This window comes from Hordeum vulgare, chromosome 7H (assembly GCF_904849725.1).
Source record: "Hordeum vulgare subsp. vulgare chromosome 7H, MorexV3_pseudomolecules_assembly, whole genome shotgun sequence".
In the NCBI taxonomy this organism is placed as follows: domain Eukaryota; kingdom Viridiplantae; phylum Streptophyta; class Magnoliopsida; order Poales; family Poaceae; genus Hordeum; species Hordeum vulgare.
The window spans coordinates 452,587,993-452,610,407 of NC_058524.1; positions in this window are offsets into that span (position 1 = coordinate 452,587,993).

Here is a 22,415-nt window from a genome sequence, read left to right on the forward strand (position 1 = left end):
CGTATGCTGTGGGAAAAGTCCTACCTGAAGCAGACGATCATGATGGAGAAGTTCACACCGGAGAACATTGATGCACCCAAGCAAGTTGTATTGTAATCACTACATAACTTACAATGTTAGTTGTTATAAGACAAAGATTTTTTTTTTTTGCAAGTGTTCGCATGACCTACATTTTTTGTGTGTGTTTTCTATTTTTTGCAAAGGTGATTGTGGGATATTCACTTTGATGAATGCACTATTATGAAATGGGTAGTAGCTCCCAAACTACGGACAAGACGACATACCGAACATAAGGAAGCTCATGACCAACTCGATGATAAAGTGTGACCCGAACAAGGTTATGTGGCACGAGATCGTCAAACCTGTCAAGAAGTGAACGAGAATCACGTACACAAATGGTAAGCATCCAGCTACAAGTGTCCATTTCTTTATGAATTCAAAGTAAGTAAAACACATAAATTAAAACAAGATCCTTCAAAACAACCCGCCGCTTCCTTTCTCGCACATAACCAATCTTCTACTTGCTTGAATTTTTCTATCATGTGCTCAAAAACCATCTCACAATTGCTTCATTCTAGTAGTTGCTGATGTTTTCCCATTCAATTTAGTTTGCTAGTCCATGGTTCCTTTTCTTCACATGTGTCACCCATCATAGATACTTCCCCCCGGCACTTTGCAGCGTTGTGATCAATCGAATCACACATGGTACATTTGTTCTTTTAGGGGGTGTACACTAGTAGAAAACGAGGCTATAGTCCCGGTTCTCCAACCGAGACTATTAACTTGGGACTAAAGACCCCCCCCCCTTTAGTCCCGGTTTGCCACGAACCGGGACTAAAGGCCCTCCACGTGGGTGCTCGGGCTCGAGGACCTTTAGTCCCGGTTGGTGTTACCAACCCGGACTAAAGATTTTTTTTCATTTTTTTAAATCATTTTTTCAAAAAAAAAATCATTTTTATTATTTTATGATTTTCAAATCTTTGAATTATTAGACAATTTAATCTCTGATCACCCCTACTCACTGCTCCAGCGTGGAGCACTCATTTCAAATCGTCTAACTTCCGGGTCACTCACTCACTCCACTCATTTCAAATCGTCTAACTTCCCGGCTAGTCACTCACTCCACTCATTTCAAATCATCTAACTTCCTCGCCGGTCACCCATCCTCTCACAAATCCAGCCCAAGCACGCTTAACTTTTCGGTTCTATCTCAACTAGTTTCCAAGTCTCCACTTGTTGTTTTCTTGACAATAGTAAGCTATCAATCCAGTTAACCCTTAGGTCATCATGTCACATGATTTAAATTTTTTTAATTCCAAACAATTATTAAAATAAACAACAATAATTAACTTTAAAACTTTAAAAAAGGCAAAATTTTCAAAAAAACTCAACTAATTCTTAAAAAGCATAAAAAACAAAAAATTCAAAATAACTAAAAAATTCAAAATAAAATAAGTAATAATAATATTATTGAATTTCAGTGAAAATAAAATAAGTAATAGTATTTTTATTCATTTTTTGCCATTTATTCATTTAATATGGCATAATTAATATCTTTAAATCTATAAATCGAAATTCGACAAATAATACATCCATTATTATCAGAAAAATGTAAGGAATCCAAATATGACACCATGTTTTAAATTAAAATTAGAAACGACTAACATAGAAATAAAGTAATATTAACTAATTACAAAAACAAAATTATTGTTAAACAACAGAAACTAAAGTTAATTATACTAAAGTGGCAAAAAGAATTACTTTTTAATATATCAAAACTAATTCTACCAACTAAAGTGCCAACTTTCAACTTTTTTGGTGTTCATTTGTATAGCTTTTTAATTTCAGGGTCATTTAGCTCAAAAAACATCAAATGCATGAAAAGTAGCAAATGAAGTTAGACAGGGTTGAAATTTCAAGACGTGGCTTAGATTGGTGCATATGGAATGCACAAAAAGTATGGAGTTGAAATAACTTCTAAAAAATGAAATGTCTTTGTAAGAGATGAGTTTTCGTCCGAAACTCTCATACCTCGAAGGAGATGGTCCAGTTTGTACACGAAGTGCATCCAGTTTTTGCTGGAACCCTCTCAACTTTTTAGCACATTCTATGTGCTCGAAATGATGATACCATGCTAAGTTTCAACCTTTTCAGTGTCCATTTGTATTTCTTTTTAGTTTCAGGGCCATTTAGCTCAAAAAAATCATTAAATGCATGAAAAGTAGGAAATGAAGTTAGAAAGGGTTGAAATTTGAAGATGTGGCTTAGAATGGTGCATAGTGAATGCACAAAAAGTCTAGAGTTCAAATAAGTTTAAACAAATGAAATGTCTTTGTAAGAGATGAGTTTTCGTTAGAAACCCTCATACTTCGAAGGAGATGGTCCAATTTGTACATGAAGTGCATCCAGTTTTTGTTGTAACCCTCTCAACTTTTTAGGACATGCTATGTGGTCGAAATGATGATACCATGCCAGGTTTCAACATTTTCAGTGCTCATTTGTATTGCTTTTTAATTTCAGGGTCATTTCGCTCAAAAAATCATTAAATGCATGAAAAGTAGCAAATGAAGTTAAAAGGGCTGAAATTTGAAGATGTGGCTTAAAATGGTGCATAGTGAATGCACAAAAGGTCTATAGTTGAAATAAATTGAAAAACGAAATGCCTATGTAACACTTGAGTTTTCGTGTGAAACCCTCATACTTCGAAGGAGATGGTCCGGTTTGTACACGAAGTGCATCCAATTTTTTTGTAACCCACTCAACTTTTTATCACATGCTATGTAGTCGAAATGATGATACCATGTCAAGTTTCAACCTTTCGAGAGTTCATTTGTAGTGACAACAATTAAAAACAATAATTAAATGACTAAAACAACTATATAAGAAAAACACTACTATTTTAATTAAAATCCTAATTTAAATTATTCTAAAAATAAAAAAATAAATATTACTCTGACAACAATCTAACATGACTAGGAGCAAAAAGAATTAAATTAAAAACTATTTTTAAACTCAAGTTATTCACAATCTAGGGTTTGAAGCAAATTTTAACAAATTCAAATTTAAACCATTCAAAATTGAAAAAAGGCACAAACAGAAACTAGGCAAAATTTTGAATCTAATGCAAAAAGAATCACTCAAAAACATCAACTATCCTAAAAGATATAAGGAATTTAAAGCCGAAACTAAAAACACACAATATATAGAAAAATATAAAAGAAACTTTCAAAACCCTTTAGTCCGGGTTGGTATATCCAACCGGGACTAAAGGTTAGACCCCCTTTAGTCCCGGTTTGTATCACCAACCGAGACTAAAGGTCTATTTCTAGTCCCGGTTGGTGATACCAATAGGGACTAAAGGAGCTCGTAGGGGGCCCAGCCTGATGCCAGCCTGCCACCACCCCTTTAATCCCGGTTGGTAACACCAACCGGGACTAGAGGTCACAAATGAACCGGGACTAAAGCCTAGCCGTTGGAACCGGGACTAGAGGCCACATTAGTCCCGGTCCAAAATCCAACCGGGACTAATGCTCCGAACGAAAGGTCCTTTTTCTAGTAGTGGTAGCTCAAGAGAGGATTGCAAGTGCTTGGTGTGGGTGCGCCATTTTGTGACTCACTTGGATGGGGCCATAGGGGCACGGGGGCAGGAGGTTGGCTTGAACCACTGGTGGCTGTAGGATTTGATGCCTCCATAGACCGAGCCGCTTCTCGTGCTGCTTTTTTTTGACCGGCTACTGTAGGAAAAACCCCCCCCCACAGCCTTTTTTATTTTTTTCCCATATAAAGAGCACTATGTACAAGAAGAAATTAGAATGTACAAAGGGGAAGAGGAGCTAAGGCTACAAACCTCAAGGAGGCAAAAAGGAAACCCATTTAAGGAGATCATCCCTGAAACTAGCCTTAATTCTATGAGCTAACAGGGAAATGTCATGAATGAAGCCAGATCTCCATTTTCTGAACTTTGGCTGCTCCTGGTTGAAGGCCTTTGCATTTCTGATAGTCCAGATGTTCCAACATGTAGTGAAGACCACCTCAGCAAAGAAGGGGTTATGGAAGTCTCTTTTAGCAGCAACAGTAGCACTCCACATGGATGGACCCTGCCATGTGATCTGCAGGCAATTCCAGACCGTGGTACTGAAAAGACATGTGAAGAACAAGTGATCTCTGTCTTCCTTGACTCGAGCATGACATAGAACACACAGATTGGAGTCGGAAACATTCCAGTGGCACCGTTCAAGCATGTCCTGAGTGTTAAGTCTGTCCATGATGAGCATCCAGGCAAACATCTTAATCCTCATGGTACAACAGCTTTTCCAGATCCAGTTGAGTAAAGGATTTGGTGTAATACTACTACGAATGTGAGTATAGTATCTCTTGGCTGTGTAGGCCTTAGCATCTTTTCCCCATACCCATCTGTCACAGGCCTGATGATCAAGATCCAGGTCTTGAAGCAAAGATTGAACTGAAAGCAGCTCCTGGTAAGCTTGAGCAGACAGTGGCAAGTGGAACATAGAGAGCATGCTGTCATCAGAAAAGGCTGTGAAGACCTCTTGAGTTGTGTAGAAAGGATCAGCCACAAAAGAAAACAGTCTTTGGAATCTGGCTGCCATTGGCCTGATGGAGTTTCCAACCAACCAGGAGTCAGACCAAAACAGGAAGGAATCACCCTTGTTAGGCTGAACATATGTAACTGATCTGAATTTGTCAAGCCGTTTACAGATATCCTTCCATCTTCTCGTGCTGCTTTCAGCTCTTTCCTCTTTAGCTTGTTCAGTTTAGTAACATCAATGCATGTTTCTTTCATGTGCCTCGCAACTACAACAGTTGCCTCATCACTTGTCATTGCCTTCTTGGCTAGCTTCGAAGAATCAATTGTCATGTTCACTTGTTGCACTTGGTTCTCCGACTCAGCGAGCAAGTCCGGTGGAGGGCCTTCTTTAGTTGGTGGCAGCACACTTAGGACCGCATCCTCCGTCGAGTGGCGCAATATGTAGTGCGCAGGTATCTCATCAATGCCAAGGTTCGTGAAAATCTTCAAGACATGGCAACAAAGTAGGCCATCCCTATGCCACTTGCAACAATCACACTCGTAGATGGCTGCTTCTAGTCTCACTTTGACTAGATACTTCGTTGCAACATACATTGGAACAACTTTTGTGTTGGGCACAAGGTCATAGAAGTTGACTCCAACAGGGTGTATGTTGTACTATCCAATCATCTAAAACTCGGTCCTGAATTTAGCATAGATGTCCCTAGTGTACGCTTGTAGGCATGCCTCTCAACAGGGAAACATGACCACCTTTGTGCATCAAAATGTTCTATCCGGTAGTCGTTCCCGCCCTCCCTCATAAGTATGTGCACCTGAATCTTCTCGTATTGCTTGACAAAGTTGAGGATCGACTTGAGTGAGTGCACATAGCGCTTCAAGACAACGTTGAAGCCTTCGTTGTGTTGCGTCGACTCAAGGAACATGAAGTATATGTACTTGAAGTAGAAAGGCACCCATGTAGCCCAATATTCATAGAGTTTCTCAAAGTGGCCATGCATAAGCCCCTCATACTTCAGTTGTAGTGCAGCCCTGTTCCGTTCGAATTCAGCCTGGGTGGAGCTCAAGTCAATACATTCGTTGAAGTCTTTCACCAAATTTGGGTTCATAGACAACATAGTGCCAAGCTTATCTTGTGCCTTCTTCATGATATGCCAATCATAACAATGATTAATCATTGTCAGGAACTTCCTTTGATTGCTTGAGCCATTGCAACGTCTTGGTACGTGATGATGTTGTACGGAGCAAACCCATCCATTGCCTCGAGAAAAGCATCAAACATCCAATCATAGGTAGAGGCTAGCTCTTGCCGTATGAAACCGCATCCAAGCATAATCGACTGCGCATACGTGTTGATGCCAATGAAGGGCGCAAATGGCTTATTGTACATGTTTGTAACATAATGGCATCAAATGAGATGCAATCATGATAAGCCTCCGCGTAAGCTTTCCACGAAGCACCATCCACCCAAAACAAGTTATGTGTCTTGCCTTCCGCGTCTATCTTGAATTTGAAGAAGAACCCTGGGTTGGTTTCCTTCACTTTGCAAAAGTAGTTTAATGTCTCTTCAATGTTGACGTCTTTAGTTGCGGCATTCAATTTTAAACAATGGTTATGGATGGCTTTAGACGTCTAAGGTACAATCAGCTCTGAACCATAGTATGATGACATAATCATCATCATCGTGCTTGGCAAAACCAAAGAAACTTTGTTAACCATTGTTAGGGCATACTTCTCCCTAAGTGGTTTTAGTGATTGATGACAATGCATGTGCGGACTAATCGTGTGCATTGAGCATTTTAGATAATTCATGACTAGGCACAAGACGATCTGATGCCCCTCGGAGTCTTTTGAATACGGTTGCTTTCTATGTTTCTCTTTGGTGGATTTGAGTCGTAGGAAAGACATACTATTAAGAGGGGGTCCGCGTCGGAAAGGTTTGGGTGGAATCATCACGCACACATTTATATTTGCACCACCTTTCCCTTGATTCAAATGGAGCTACAACCTTGTATCCTTGTATGTGCAAAAGAGCCAGCGGTAGTACCGCTGGCACAGCGGTAGTACCGGCCTCAGGGCGGTAGTAGTTTTTTACTACCGCCCTATGGGTGGTATTACTGCTCCCAGAGCGGCAGTAATTTTTTACTACCGCTCCGTCGGTCTTTTTGCGCATACTTTTGCCTCCACAGTGGTAGGCATGGTAGTAGTTTCTTACTACCGTGGTTGGTGAGCTACTGGGCGGTAGTACCGCTCTTAGGAGCGGTAGTACCGCTTAGCTAGTGCAGTTGGTGGGTGGCTAACGGTTGGATTGTACCCCCCCCCCACTATATAAAGGTTTCCTCTTCCCTGAGAAGCTTACCTCTTACCTCCCCAAGCTCCATTGTTGCTCCACAGCTCATTCTTGCCCGATCTCTCTCCCTAGCTAATCAAACTTGTTGATTTCCTATGGATTGCTTGAGAAGTCTTTGATCTACACTTCCACCAATAGATATTTGATTCCCCCCACTAATCCCTTACGGATCTTGTTACTCTTGGGTGTTTGAGCACCCTAGACGGTTGAGGTCACCTCGGAGCCACATTCCATTGTGGTGAAGCTTCGTGATCTTGTTGGGAGCCTCCAAGGTTTGTGTGGAGATAGCTCCAACCTTGTTTGTAAAGGTTTGATTGTCTCCTTCAAGGGCACCAATAGTGGAATCACAGCATCTCGCATTGTGTGAGGGCGTGAGGAGAATACGGTGGCCCTAGTGGCTTCTTGGGGAGCATTGTGCCTACACGTCGCTCCAACGGAGATGTACTTCCTGTCACAGGGAAGGAACTTCGGTAACACATCCTTGTCTCCACCGGTTCCACTTGCGGTTATCTCTTACCTTTACTTTGTACTTATTATTGTTGTGGTGTATTACTTTCTTGCACTTGTTATCCTTGTTGTTAGCATCATATAGGTTGCTCGCCTAGTTGTTCATATAGAGAACCTTTTGTTGCTAATGCTATTTTATGAAGACAAGCTAAAAATTGGTAGTTTCCTATTCACCCCCCCCCCCCTAGTCAACCATAATGATCCTTTCAATTGGTATCACAGCCACGTCTCTGTATTAAGGGTTTCACCACCCGAAGAGTATGGTTGACGATGGTGAGGTTCGGCCCGAAGGGTCCAAGGTCGTGGAGTTGGTTTCAGTCACACGGGATGACTTGAATGAGGCCATGGCTTCACTCAAGACGTCCATTACGACCGAAGTCAAATCCATGCTTAAAGAATTACTTGAGGGGATGAAGAATTCTCCCGACCCGTTGCTTGTGGTTAAACCCACCTCATCGGAGTCGGAGGCCAATTCCAACAAGGAAGCGGCTAAAGTTACTCGAACTTCCTCCCCTCTTGACAAGAATGGGACATGAACTTTGGCCTCGGTTCCTCCTCCCCCGGTCTATGGAGAACCGATTTCTACACCGCATATTAATAACCTAGGTGCTCCTCCTAAACTTGTTAAAGGTGATTTTGCTAATTGGGTTTTTTCCATCAAGTCTCATTTGAATCACATCTCAACAAATCTTTGGAGAATCATCGAACAAGGCTATTACCCTCGTGATCCAAGGAACCTTACTCCAAGAGAAGAGGCGGACAACCAATAAAATCATTCCGTGTTGTTCATCCTTCAATCTGCGGTTCCTCCAGAAGATCTACCTCACGTGCACCCCTTCGCCCGTGCTAAGGATTGTTGGGAGCACATTATGGTGTTGTACAAGGGGAGCTCAAACATTCAACGGTCTAACTTTGAAGTGGTCCTTGATCAGGCCGATGAGTTTGTGATGCTAGAAGATGAGGACCTCCGTGATCTCTATCGAAGGGTGACTGCACTTGTCGTTGCTCTCCAAGACCATGGGAGCAAAGATACGGATGACACTTGGATCAAGCGCAAGTTTCTCATGGCCATCATGCCATTCAACAAAGACATGTCTTCTGTCATTCGTCAAAGACCAGATGTCCACTCCTTGACCTCAGGCGAAGTGTTGGATGAGTTCACTACTATGGATATTATGAACAAGACTGTTGACAATGCTCTTGCTCATGTCCGGTCAAAGACAGCATCACCCAACCTTGCCTTGAGAACCAATGCCATTGTTGATGATGAAGAAGAGGAAGAAGATGGCTGCCCCGAAGACACAAAGTATGCTTATCATGAGCACATGGCTCTTTCTTCAAGGCAGTTTTGTGCAAACAAGAGAAACTCAAGGCATAACTTCTCCAAGGACAACTCAAGTGGGTCCAAGAACAAGCAATGAGTACATACATGCTACAACTGCGGCAATGTGTGTCACTTTGTGGCAGATTGTCCTTATGAGAAGAGGGAAGACAACGGGGGCAAGCTCATTCGCAAGGACAGACCACAAGTCTTTCCGAAGCAAGAACACCTTCACGAAGAATACTCCTCCAAGGGGATTGGTGGCCCATGAATATTACACCTCCGATTATGAAGAAGACGATACGGGCCGTGAGGGGATGGCAACGGCTTCGGTGGCCATTGCCACTTCCTCCTCCAAGGTATCTCTCTTTGGCGCCACCAACGAGAACCATATCGCCAAGTTCCTCATGGCCAAAGGTATCAATAAGGTAACCCCCATCATCAATACCACTCTCACTACATCTCCTTCTTTGTTAGACTGTGTTGATAATAGTGAAGTAGTGGAGCTTGATGAAAATGAGTTTTATAAATTCATGTGTAAGATCAAAGGTGAAACCAAAAGACACTTTGTTGCTCTTTTGGAACAACTTGGTGAGGCCAATGATCTCATTGAGACTCATGAGGATACTATCTCCAAGTTGCAAGAACATGGTCGTGATTACGCCGATGAGATAGCAGAACTATCCATTGCTCTAGAAGAAGAGTGTGGTCTTCGTTTGGCTCTCGAGGAGTCACACAATGTTACTCGTGTGCTTAAATCTGATAAGGTTGCACTTGGGGTTGGCCATGATAGACTCAAGGAAGAATTTGACACACTTGACAAGGCCCACAAGGTCTTGAAAAGTGCTCATTTTTCTCTTAAGGAGTCCCATGATCAACTCCAAGTAAAACTAACCAAGGAGATTTCTACTTGTCCTCCTTTTGTTTTAATTGATAATGCTTGTGCTACTAACCCTAGTTGTGAGCATGTGCATCTTGTGGAGGAGAATGCCAAGTTGAAAGAACAACTTGAAAAGGGCCTTGTGACATGCATCCAAGGCGAGAAGAATCTAAATGACCTTGTGAATAATCAAAAAGAAGTTGTAGGAAATAAGGGACTTGGGTTTGCACCCAAGTCTAAGAAGAACAAGACAAAGCTATCTTCCCCTCTCAAGTACATCTTTGTCAAATAGGGTGAGAGCACTCATAAGAAGATGAAGAATAAGGAAGGGGGTGACAATGCCAAGAAGGGCAAAACCACCTCCACTGACACTGCCGACGATTTTAACCCCTCTTATGTTTTATGTCGTGCTAATGATGGGCATGTTTATGCCAAACTTGTTGGTTCCTATTATGAGTACATTGAATGGGCTATTTGGGTTCCTAAGACCCTTGTTTCTAACATCAAAGTACCCATTCAAAAATGGGTACCTAAATCCAAGCATTGATCTCTTGCAGGAGTTTGCTTCCGGTGGAGTGTCATGGTTGCTCGACAGTGGAGCAACAAATCATATGACCGGGAGCAAGGACTTGGTGGTGGATGTGCATCCAATTCCATCTATGCCCACCCATGTCCGATTTGTTGATGCCTCAACTTCTAAGGTAATGGGATTTGGCAAGGTGGTCATCTCTCAAGATTTATCTATAGAGAAGGTCATGCTGGTTGAGTCCCTTGCATACAACTTGTTTTCCGTTCGTTAGCTTGCAAATATGGGCTTTGCCACATTCTTTAATCTTGATACCGTGGCCCTTTTGTGTAGCAAGAATCTTAAAGTAGCCTTTGTTGGACATGTCGAGAACGGTCTCTATGTGGTGAAATTTTCGGAGCGACCTACTAAGACCGCGATTTGTCTAATGACTAAAGTTGATGTGGGTTGGTCGTGGCATCGCCGGCTAGCTCATGTCAATATGAGATCTTTGCAAAGTCTCCTCAAAGGGGACCATCTTCCTGGACTAACCAATGTGAGTTTTGCCAGAGACCGTGCTTGTAGTGCTTGTATTGAAGGAAAGCTTCATGAAACAGCTCACCGTCCCACAACTATCATCTATTCTAAAAGGCCTTTGGAGCTCCTTCACATGGATCTCTTTGGTCCTCCATCTTTTGGTAGTCTTGGGGGAAGAAAGTATTGCTTGGTGACTATGGATGAGTACTCAAGATACACTTGGGTATACTTCTTCAAGAGGAAAAGTGAGACTCAACAAACTGTCATCGACTTTGCTAATGAAGCTCAACGTCAACATGCGGCAAAGATATCGATGATTAGAAGTGACAACGGCACTGAGCTCAAGAACTATACCTTAAATGAGTTCCTTAATGACGAGGGGATCAAGCATCAATATTCAGCACCCTATACCCCCCAACAGAACGGTGTGGCAGAAAGGAAGAACCGGACGTTGATGGACACGGCAAGAACCATGATGGTAGAGTTCAAATCTCCGTACAACTTTTGGGCTGAAGCCATTAGCACCGCATGTCATGCATCCAATCGGCTCTACCTCCGCAAAGGCTTTAACAAGACTCCATATGAGATTCTTACCGGGAACAAGCCCAATCTCCAGTACTTCCTGGTGTTCGGTTGTAAGTGTTTCATTCTCAAGAAAAGTGTTTATTTGTCTAAATTCGAAGCTAGAGCTCAAGAGGGCATATTTGTTGGTTATGCTAAAAACTCTCATGCTTACCATGTTCTCAACAAGTCCACCAGACTCATTGAGGAGACGTGTAACGTGGAGTTTGATGAAAATAATGGCTCCCAAGTGGAGCAAAGTGGTCTTTGTGATGTAGGTGACAAAATTCCTCCTCAAGCCATAAGAAGAATGGGGATTGGTCAAATAATCCCCATTGAGGAACCCCTTGTGTCCGAAAGAGAAGGGCAATGCTCTACTCACGTGGAGCCATCATCCCCGCTAGACACACACGCTTCCGAAGAACAAAGTGAAGGCCCTCAACCCAAAGAACATGATCAAGGACAAGATCAACCTCATGAATATGGTGTCGCACCAAATGATGTCCAAGATCATGCTCAAGACTCCGAGCTTGGACAAGATCTAGTGCAACGATAAGATCAAGGGCAATCAAGTGAGCAAGCTCAAGATGGTGCTCAAGATGTTCAAGCAGAAACCCCTAAATTATCAAGTAGGGAAGTCTTGAAGCGTCGTGCTGTCAGGATAGCTAAGAGGCTCCGAGTTCGACAACATATCTTCAAGAATGTGCTTGGTTGCTTCAATAAAGGGGTAACCACTCGTCGACAATTATCAAACTTTTGTATGCATCGCACGTTTGTTTCGTGTGTTGAACCCATAAAGGTACATGATGCGCTCGATGATGAGGATTGGCTTGAAGTCGTGCATGATGAACTTAACAACTTCGAGCGCAATCAAGTCTGGGAATTAGTGCCAAGGCCAACGGAGGAACATAATGTCATTGGAACCAAATGGATCTTCAAGAACAAGCAGGATGCAAATGGTGTTGTCATTCGAAACAAGGCAAGACTGGTGGCTCAAGGCTACTCTCCAGTTGAGGGTATCGACTATGGTGAAACCTTTGCTCCTGTCGCTCGTCTTGAATCTATTCGCATGTTGCTTGCATTTGCTTCTCATCATGATTTTAAGTTGCAACAAATGGATGTGAAAAGTGCTTCTCTTAATGGTCCTTTAAATGAGCTAGTATATGTTAAACAACCCCAGGGATTCGAGAATCCCAAGTTCCCCACCCATGTATACAAACTCAAGAAGGCACTCTACGGCCTTAAACAAGCCCCACGTGCGTGGTATGAGTACCTTACTGAGTTGTTGCAAGATCGTGGGTTTGAGATTGGGAAAATTGATCCCACCCTTTTGGGATTTGTTCATATGCCAACTATATGTTGATGATATTATTCTTGGTTCTCCTAACGAATATTTCAATGAAGAGTTTGTTGCACTAATGACCGAGAAGTTTGAGATGTCTATGATGGGAGATTTGAAGTTCTTTCTCGGGTTTGAAATCAAACAAGGAAGAGAAGGAACCTTCATCAAACAAGTCAAGTACACTCAAGACATGCTCAAGAGGTTCGAGATTGAGGACGTCAAGCCAGTCAAATGTCCCGTGCCAACCAAATGCAAGCTCGACAATGATCCCAATGGTAAAGCGGTGGATCAAAAGGTACATCCCTACATGATTGGATCCTTACTTTACCTTTGTGCATCTAGACCAGAGATCATGCTGAGTGTGGGAACTTGTGCACGGTTTCAATCCGCACCAAAGTAAAGCCACTATGAAGCAGTCAAACGAATCTTTAGATATTTGGCTCATATCCCCAAACTTTGGCTTATGGTACCCCAAAGGAGCAAGCTTTAGTTTAGTAGGTTACTCTAACTCAGATTGGGCTGGAGACTGTGTAAGAAGGAAGTCAACCTCTGGAGGATGCCAATTCCTTGGTCGCTCCTTCGTAAGTTGGTCTTCTAAGAAACAAAATTGTGTGTCACTTTCTTCTACCAAGGCAGAGTATGTAGCTGCTGCAAGTTGTTGTGCTCAACTATTATGGATGAGGCAAACTTTAAAGGATTACGGTGTCACTTGTGACAAAGTTCCTCTTCTGTGTGACAATGAGAGTGCCATCAAGATATCTCTCAATCCAGTGCAACATAGCAAGACCAAGCATATTGATATTCGTCATCATTTCATTCGATATCATATCAAGCAAGGAGATATTGAGGTCTCTTCATCAACACTTAAGAGCAACTTGCAGATATTTTCACTAAACCGCTAGACGAAGCAAGGTTTCACGAGTTAAGGCATGAGCTAAATATCATTGATTCAAGTAATGTGGATTGAAACTAGGCACACTACACCTCACTCATCATTATATTTGGCTCTAGGTGTAGGCATGGACATAGGGGGTGTTGTTCTCTCAATGAACTTTCCCTCCCCCCATTATGCATAAATTGATCAAGTCTTTCACATTAGCCATTGTTGATGGCACTTGTCCATCAAAGAAGCGTTGTGGTCATGAACCCAAGGATAATTTTTCACGGTGTCATACCATTTGTCTCAAACATTGGTGGCTCCGGCCACTGCTCTCTCTTCGTTAGAAGATTCGGTTCTGTGTTCCAGTGCGTGTGTGTCTATTCTTATCTTCATTTGGGTTTTCTGTGTATTTTTTCCTTTTCACTGGCAAGGTTCAAAGTTTTTTATTATTCAAGGAGAGTGAAGCAAAGTTTCCAGACATTTTTTACAAGAGGGGCACGGTACTACCGCTCTCAACACAACAGTAAATTTTTACTGCCGCTGGACGAGCGGTACTACCGCTCAGCTAGTGGTAGTAAATTTTTACTACCAATGGCCAAGCGGTACTACCGCGATGACTGTGATACTACCGTGCCGCCAGGGCCGCAGGGGGTTATTTTAGGGTAGGAGGCGGTTCTTTCTCCCCCATACCCATTCATCTCGTGGCTCTCTCCTTTTCCTCTCTCTCCTCTCAAGAGCTGCTGTCGGAGGGACTCGCCGGATCTCCCTCTCCGGCCACCCTTTTCCGATTCCATTTGGTGGGATCCTCTCCCTCGTGCCATGGACCTCGGTACTGCCCCTCGTTCCTTTGTTTTTGCCTCTTTTTTGTTGAATCTAGGGTTAGGGGCATGTATGTTCGTTCTTTGTATCATGGCACCATATCTTCATGCTAGGAGGGTTGGGGAGTTCTTGTATGGTAGAACTTCCATGTGTAGGGTGAAATATGTGTGTTTGGGTCTCCGGTAGTACCGGATCTGCCAGTTCCATGGTCAGATCTGGCACTTAGTCGCCCGTGCAGTACTACCACTCCTCCTAGAGCGATACTACCGTTGTGGAGCGGTACTACCGCTATCAGAGCGGTAGTAAAATTTTACTACCGCTCGAGCAACGGTACTACCGCTGTCAGAGCGGTAGTAAAAGATTACTACCACTCGAGCAGCAGTACTACCGCCATTCCCTGAGCACACATGTCTTACCCTTCCAACTCTCTTTTATCTGGGATTTTTTGGTTCGTGTTGATCATTGCCTTGACTTCTTTTGTCATTGTGTTGTGTTTGCATTTGCGTGTCATAGGTGCTGGCTCCCGGCGCTCTAACCCACCTCAGGATGCTAGTTCCAAGAGACCTCGCTCTTCACATGTACCAGAGGGTTCTCAAGCTCCAAAGCACAACTTCAAGAAGCCAGCTCACAAGAACAAGAATAGGGTTGATTGGGATGCTATGCCACTTGCACAGTTTCAGCTTTGCCGAAAGGTCAACCCCTATGATAGTGAGAGGGTGTAGTTCCTTGGAGATGACATGTTCTGGTCTATGCAGCAGTTTCTTATTTATGGAGATGTCATCAAAACAAAGAAGAATATATATGTACCTGTGCAGTGGATTGATATGAACCATCTGAAGAAAGATCCTGCATACTTTGGTGAAGCTCTAGCCATGGTGGAACAGCTTCAGATTGAGGAGCTCATCACATTTCATCATAATTTTGATCCTCAGATATTGGCCCACTTCTTCGCTACTGTCCACTTTCACCCTAATGACGACCGCACTATGACATGGATGACAAATGGGGAGCAACTGACTACTACATGGAGGGAGTTCATGGACCTTCTGCACGTTCATCACGAGGGGCTTGAGCACCCAGTTGGCTTGTGCCCACACGCTAAGTATTCTGCTCTAGCCAAGGAGAAGTTGCTACCATACTATATTGTGAAGGAATCTCCATTTGGTGAGGTCTCTTACATTATGCCCCCATTCTTGGATGTCATGCACCGTATATTTTGCAACACACTGTTTCCACGCGTTGGCAACAAGGACCATGTGCATTCTTACCTAGTAGATATGCTTATGATGTGTCAGAAAGGGCGGACTCGCTCTTCTAGACCACTTGATGTATCTCACGTCATGTGGAGCGAGCTTCACTCAGCAGTCTTCTGCCGTAAGGTCCCAATCTACTGCCCTTATCTGTTTTATCTGATAAAGAAGAAGTGGGCACAGGCCTTCCCAACTATTGAGTTACATGCTCATATGTGGATTCGCCATGAGCCGATCAAGCTGCGATAGAAGGAAAAATGGGCCAACACCACCACTACACATGCTGTTGCCGTTGAGGATGAGGTTGCGGCTGAGGAGGAGGCAATTCCAGATTCACATGTGCCCCCCTCTGCACAGCCATCATGGGCCAAGAAGCTTACAGACCGCATGAAGACCTTGTTCTGCATGCAGACAAAGGGGCAGTACATGACGCATGTTGCTCGGAAGGAGAGTCGTCAACGCGACAAACTGATTATGAGGATGCTTGACGTGCACATCTCCAACAGCTCTAAGCAAGACATCACTCCTGAGGTTGCGTGGATGCAAAAGAACAATTTGCAGTGGGTTGCGTCTGACAAGGACTCTAAGGAGGAGACCGAAGACGAGACAGAGGAGGAGAATGTTCAGGAGTCTGATGGTTGAGTCCTCTCCAGTTCAAGCTACAACCTATGTCGTAGGTGTCCTCTCTGCCTTTTTGGTGTCCCAATGCCAAAGGGGGAGAGAGTGTAGGATTTGCGAGTTTCCTCGTTTTTCGTTGTTGCTTTATTTGTTGAACTTTAGTTGCTTTGCTGATTGTCTTTGCTTTGTGTGTGATACTATGAGATGTCGTACTTTATCATATGGTGTGAGACATATGTTATCTCTTCTCTATCTTTATTGTCTCATTATTATCCAGCTTATTAGTAGCTTGTGAGTCTTATTATCGTGTGCCCTTATATCCATGCTCACATGTTATGCCTTGCTTCCATGCCTAATGTTATTCTATTTGTTGCAAGGATTGCCTCGTCTATAAAATCTAGGGGGTGCCTTTTTTGGTTGTGTGTTGGGCAGTCCATATCCTTTTCCTAAAGTATGCACACATCCAGGGGGAGCCTGTCTCTAGTTTGTAGATTTTGGGTTTGCATATGCTTTCACTATATCCTTTTTGTGCAAATCTTGTATTGTCATAAATCCACCAAAAAGGGGGAGATTGTTAGGGCATATTTCTCCCTAAGTGGTTTTAGTGATTGATAACAATGCATGTGTGGAATACTCGTGTGCATTGAGCATTTCAGATAATTCATGACTAGGCATGAGACGATTCGATGCCCCTCGGAGTATTTTGAAGACAGTTGCTTTCTATGTTTCTCTTTGGTGGATTTGAGTCGTAGGAAAGTCGTACAATTAAGAGGGGGTCTGCATCGGAAAGGTTTGGGTGGAATCATCACGCACACATTTCTATTTGCACCACCTTTCCCTTAATTCAAATGGAGCTCCAACCTTGTATTCCTTGTATGTGCAAAAGGGCCAGCGGTAGTACCGCTGGCACGGCGGTGGTAGTTTTTTACTACCGCTTTGTGGGTAGTAGTACTGCTCCTGTAGCACTAGTAGTTTTTTTACTACCGCTCCGTCGGACTTTTTGCGCATACTTTTGCCTCCACATTGGTAGGCACAGTAGTAGTTTCTTACACTACTGGAATCAGAGAATTTTCCATCAACCAGTTCTTTGTCGTCGGTTGGCTGATGGCAAAGAGCCTCTTTGCCGTCAACTGACAAAGAACGGACAACAAAGTAATGGTTGTGGACAAAGATCCTATTTGCCATCAGCCAGCTCTTTGCCGTCAGCCAGCTGACGGTAGAGATGGTGCAGGCACACGGCAAAGGCTTGGCTGTTGGCAAAGAACCTATTTGCCATCAGCCAGACCTTTGTCGTCTTCCAGTGGATGGCAAATAAGGTGGAGGCAGACGGCAAAGGGGACGGCCGGCCCCAACCCTAATGGCCGGCACCAAACCCACCCCACCCCGTCCCCACCCACCCCTTTGTCGTTTGCCTCCACACCTTTGTCGTCCGCCTGCAGACGGTAAAGGGGACGGCCCCCATAACGGTAAGCTCTCTCCCACTCTCTCTCTCTCACTCTCTCCACCCCAACCCACCCGCCTCTCCCCCACGCCACACCCCCCCTCGCCACCGCAGCCACCGCCGCGCACCGCAGCTACCACCGCGCACCCCTCCTCCCCGTGACCCACTCTCCTCCACCACTACCGCGACCCCCTCCTCCACCACCATGCTGCCCCTCCTCTACCGTCGTGCCGCCCCTACCCGCACACCCCATCCTCCTCTGCGCCCTGCGCCGGCGGCCCTGCCCCCTCCTCCACTACTATCGTCACCCCCTCCTCCACCACCGCACCACCCCTCCCTGTGCACCCCCTCCTCCTCTACGCCCTACACCGGCCCCCACCCCGTAGATCCCTCTCCCTGCGCTAGCACCCCTGCCCTCACCTAGCACCCTTGCCGTAGTTGGCGCCCTGCCCTCGCCCGACGCCCTTGCTGGCCCCGGCGCCACACCGGCCAGGCCCCCACCGCCCCAGCACCCACTGCCCCGGCCGCCCACTACCCCTGCAGGTGAGTTTTTTTCCTTTTTGCTTTATTTCCTTTTCAACAGTCCACGTATATATTTGATAGTAGTTCACAGTATATATTTGATGTTCTTAGCAGTATATATTTGATGTTGTTTTCGGGTGACTTCTTTGCCGAAAGGATCAATTAGACGAATATTATTTTTGGAAAAATAATATTGTTTGTACAATTGTAAACACCATAGGGATCGTTGGCCAGGATGTTGGTCTTTCACCTTTTGAACTAGAAACACACCACTGTCCCTGTCTTGCATCGATGGCTATTTCGGCCTCACATCTCCATAGTTGTGCAGCCTCCTTCTGCTGCTCAAGATAGGATCCCGCAAGCCCTAAGCTCCTGCGACGGAGGCCACTCCAGCACCACGTCAATGTCAACTAGCCTCGCTCCACCTGTCGGTGTCGCATCCGACCTATCCCCGGTAGCGATTCTCAGCGGCGCAGATCGTCATCCTGTACTTGCGTATGCACCTTTGAAGAGAACGGGGACAACAATTTCTTGCCTTTTTGTTCAATTACCTGTGAGGGAGCTCGCAGTCGGATGACGTACTATGGAACACAATTAGTAGAGGCAGTGACCCTCGAGCCTCGACCCCCGACGCCCGACGCCCGATGCCACTGACCCTCGACCCCCGACGCCACTGACCCCCGACGCCACTGACCCTCGACCCCCGACGCCCGACGCCACTGACCCTCGACCATCGGCGCCACTGACCCTCAACCCCTGACCCCTGACGCCACTGACCCCTGACCCCAGACCCCTAGCCCCCGACCCCTGACCCCCGATGCCCGACGCCATCGACCCCCGACCCCCGACTCCCGACCCCCGACGCCACTGACCCCCGACCCCCGACTACCGACCCCCGACGCCACTGACCCCCGACCCCAACGCACGACGCCACTGACCCTTGACCCCCGACGCCACTGACCCTCGACCCCCGACCCCCGATGACACTAACCCTCGACCCCCAACCCCGACCCCCGACACCCGACGCCACTGACCCCCGACCCCCGACACCTCTTCGGCCTTTTGTAAATTATGAGTTAGGTGACATATTTTTTGATTATGTTAATTATAAAAACATCATATTTGTGTTCATCGGGTGAATTTCAATGTGCAGTTGTTCGACAACCTCCACGTGCATTGGACGAGCTCCGCCCCTGCGTTTGTTGGTGAGCGCAAATGACTTCTCTTCCTACCCCCTTAATTTGCTCTGTTTCGGTCTTCGTGCCAATGAAACTTGCTAGTTATATGTTTCTTCAATCATGAGTATGCATGACCAGTATGTGTCTCCCGTTCGAAAGGGCGGCATCTATAAATATGCATGTCTTTGCATATTTATAACCGCCATCCTTTCGAATTGTCCAACGTTATCCATGGACAGCCTGAGTATGTGTAGATTGGGTTCATTTTCCCGTATGCTCTGTGATACGTCTCAAACATATCTATAATTTTTGATGGTTTCACGATGTTATCTTGTCTTCTTTGGTTGTTTTATGTACCTTTTATATCTTTTTTGGGACTAACTTATTAATTCAGTGCCAAGTGCCAGTTCCTGTTTTTCCGTGTTTTTGACTCTTTTCAAATCTGATTTTTGAACGGAGTCCAAACGGAAGAAAAACCCGAAAAGATTTTTTCCCGAACGGAAGAAGATTAGGGGGCCTTTGGGCCAAGCCAGGTGGGCTCCACGGAGCCCACAAGCCCCCACTCCGCCACCAAGGGGAGGCGGCGGTTGGCAGGCTTGTGGCCTCCCTGGCCGCCCCCTGACCTAGGTCTTTGGCCTATAAATTCCCAAATATTCCGCAAAAAATCAGGGGAGCCTCGAAAATACTTTTCCGCCGGCGCAAGCTTCCGTTTCCGCGAGATCTCATCTGGAGACCCTTCCCGGCGCCCTGCCGGAGGGGACTTTTGAGTTCGAGGGCTTCTTTGTCATCATCATCGCCCCTCCAATGACTCGTGAGTAGTTCACTTCAGACCTATGGGTCCGTAGTTAGTAGCTAGATGGCTTCTTCTCTCTCTTGGATCTTCAATACAAAGTTCTCCATGATCTTCATGGAGATCTATCCGATGTAATCTTCTTTGGCGGTGTGTTTGTCGAGATTCGATGAACTGTGGATTTGTGATCAAATTATCTATTATATATATTTGAGTCTTTGCTGATTTCTTATATGCATGATTTGATATCCTTGTAAGTCTCTCCGAGTCTTGGGTTTTGTTTGGCCAACTAGATCTATGATTCTTGCAATGGGAGAAGTGCTTGGTTTTGGGTTCTGCCATATGGTGACCTTTCCCAGTGACAGTAGGGGCAGCAAGGCACACATCAAGTAGTTGCCATCAAGGGTAAAAAGATGGGGTTTTATCATTGCTTTGAGATTATCCGTCTACATCATGTCATCTTTCTTAAGGCGTTACTCTGTTCTTATGGACTTAATACACTTGATGCATGCTGGATAGAGGTCGACGTGTGGAGTAATAGTAGTAGATGCAGACAGTATCGGTCTACTTGTTTTGGACGTGATGCCTATAGATATAATCATTGCATAGATATCGTCACGACTTTGCACGGTTCTATCAATTGCTCGACAGTAATTTTTTCACCCACCATCTACTTGCTTTCATGAGAGAAGCCACTAGTAAACACTACGGCCCCCGGGTCTATTCACATCCATCGTTTACACCTCCGCTTTTACTTTGCTTTGTTACTTTGTTGCTTTCAGTTCTCACTTGGCAAACAATCTATAAGGGATTGACAACCCCTTCATAGCGTTGGGAGCAAGCTTTTGTGTTTGTGCAGGATCTTGAGATACTCCTCCACCGGATTAATACCTTGGTTCTCAAACTGAGGGAAATACTTACCGTCACTGTGCTACATCACCCTTTCCGCTTCAAGGGAACACCAACGCAAGGCTCCAAGGCACGGGGGAAATCCTTTGCATATTTGCCTAGGAAGTCCCTTAAGTCGTAGCCGCAGCTGAAGGATTCCTGGTGCCGTCGACACACCTGTTTCTGGCGCCATTGGAAGGACTTTTGTGCATTAGCATAGCTGACATCACTCTGCTTAGTATCCGATGCGGAATTTCCTCAGTGCCTCCCAGTTGTTCTTCGGGTACACATCCTCTCTGCTTATTGCCGAGACGTGTATCAGGAGAATAGCAGGGAGGTGCTGCTGAAATTTTGGGTCACATCTCGAGCAGAGCATGGGAAAACGAACCCAATCTACACATACTCACGTGGGATTAGGACCTACCTTTACCTATTAGCGTGTAGGTTGCATGGACGTAATAAAACTGACAAACTTGATTAGTGGATGAATATAGATGATGAATTATATATTTATATCTTGTTTGCCCATAGGTAGCTAAGCAAGATCAGTGATCGTGCTTGGATGTACACTGGTCACCCTAGTCAGAAAGACATGACCCATGAATGGTTAACAAAAACCAGGGGGGTTGTGAGAGCCGCATTTGCAAATGGCCAGCAAAAAAACATGTTGCCCCTGTCCCAACTGCGACAACTCGAAAAAGCAGACAAAGTTTGAAATGGGTAAACACCTGCGGAAGTGGGGATTTACGCCTAATTATATGGTGTGGACTTTTCATGGTGAGTCTGACCAACTTGCGAGAGCTGAGGTGATTCTTCGTCGCACCGACGAGCATGGTACCGGGATCGAAGACATGGTGCAAAGACTTTGATGATGCTTGGGATTCGAACGATGAGATGGAGGAATCTACAAAGGCCTTCTATGAAATGTTGGAGTCTTCAAAACGTCCTCTCCACGAGCACACTAAGCTTTGTCAGTTGGATGCCATCGCGCAAGTAATGGCTCTAAAGGCTCAATTTAACCTAGGCAAAGAACCGACGTGATGATGACGATATTTGGAAGCTTTCTACCCAAAGGCCATGTACTGCCTGCAAACCTGTACCAGTCAGAGAAAATCCTCCGTGTACTTAAGATGCCCTATGAGAAGATACATGTCTGTGAGAATGGATGTGCCTTATTTAGGCTTGAGTATGCGGCCTTGAACTATTGCCCCATTTGCAATTCTTCCAGGTATATTGTGCTAGATAACAATATGGGTGAGAGGATTCAGACCAAAATCCCCATTAATGTTCTTCGGTATCTGCCAATCGTACCAAGACTTCAATGTCTTTTCATGGTCGAAGAGACGGCCAGACAGATGACATGGCACAAATTGGGCAAAAGAATCAAACTAGATGCGGATGGGAACAAGATGGTGGTACACACTTCACATGCTTTTGCGTGCAAGCACTCCGATGCATTACATAAGGATAAATCGGACGA